Below are 1293 nucleotides of genomic sequence, written 5' to 3'. Positions count from 1 at the left end.
GAGAAGTAATTATCCAACCATCAGACCTGTATGTGTGGGGGGAAATCGCATTCGTTAATATTACCTTGGTAATCCCAGGGGGCAGAGGGGTTCACGTTAATCTGACCCCTTTTCAGTCTTGCCGTGGTGAGCTGACCACCGCAAGCTGTGAGTGTGTATGTCTAAATTGCCCAGGATTCAATTGAACACATTAAAATTTAAAAAGGATTTAACTGAAAATTTTCAATAGCTTCTGAGAGGGGGGATAATTTATTAGCTCGGAGTAAATTAAAATCTCAAGCAGGGGTAAAGACTCCGAAGATTGCTTTAATACATTTTATATGCTTTCAAAAGAAATGTTCTTTTAAATGGTCCAAAAATCAGCTAATTTTGTCCTATTTAGCAAATTACCTCCTAAGGCCACAATGTTGAAAAACTTAACAATTATTTTTTTTAAAGCAAAAAATAGAAGGGGAGTGAAAACATCACACACCTTCCACAGGAAACAACCAAACCCGAAATTGCTGTGTCTTTTATATGCCACAGTTAGGATTTTTTTTTACCTTTCTTAATTCAAAAGTCAGTGAAACATTTGTGTTACCTTCTGCCAGGTCACACGGGGACCTTTTTCCCACAGGGTGATTGCAGGCAGGAGGAGGGTGGAAGGTTAATGGAGGGGCATTGGAAGGCTAAGTCCCATGTGCCATGCTGATAATTTATACCTTTATTTCGGGCCACATTCACCTGTGGAGCAGCAAGGCCGTGGAGGTGACCCGAACTTGTTGCCCTGTTCAACCCAGCGGCTGTCCTTATCCTGACAGGAGATTTCTTGCTTTGAATTATCTGTGTAATAAAAGAGTCTTTCCGAGCTTCAACTGACATTCTGAGGCTGAGAGAGGAAGATCCATTTTTTCCCCGTCTAATTCCTTCTTTCACTTTTTTTTCTGATGATGAAAAAATATTTTTTTTTTTTAGTTTGCATTTTGGAGGATTTTCTTAATGTGCTGCATACAGCTCCTGGCTTGTGGTCCACTGGGGGCTGTCTCTCCTCAGACTGAAACGACTAGGCGGTGAAAGAGATTTCCCTTTTCCAAGGAGTGCCTCTATTTTAGAATTCAGGGTGGAGCACACTGGCAACTTTCTGGGGGCACTTCAGATATGAATCAGTTTGAAGGCGTAGCTATGATCCTGTCAGAGGCCATTTAGTGCCAAACTGTGTTCTGTGATTGACGTGTATACCCGTCTGATTAAAGACAAGACAGATGATCAACAGAAAATAAAAGAAAATGAAGAAGAAGTAAAAGAAGTGTGAAC

Source organism: Colobus angolensis, unplaced genomic scaffold, assembly GCF_000951035.1.
Source record: "Colobus angolensis palliatus isolate OR3802 unplaced genomic scaffold, Cang.pa_1.0 Scaffold42, whole genome shotgun sequence".
Classification (NCBI taxonomy): domain Eukaryota; kingdom Metazoa; phylum Chordata; class Mammalia; order Primates; family Cercopithecidae; genus Colobus; species Colobus angolensis.
This window is presented reverse-complemented; position numbering follows the sequence as displayed.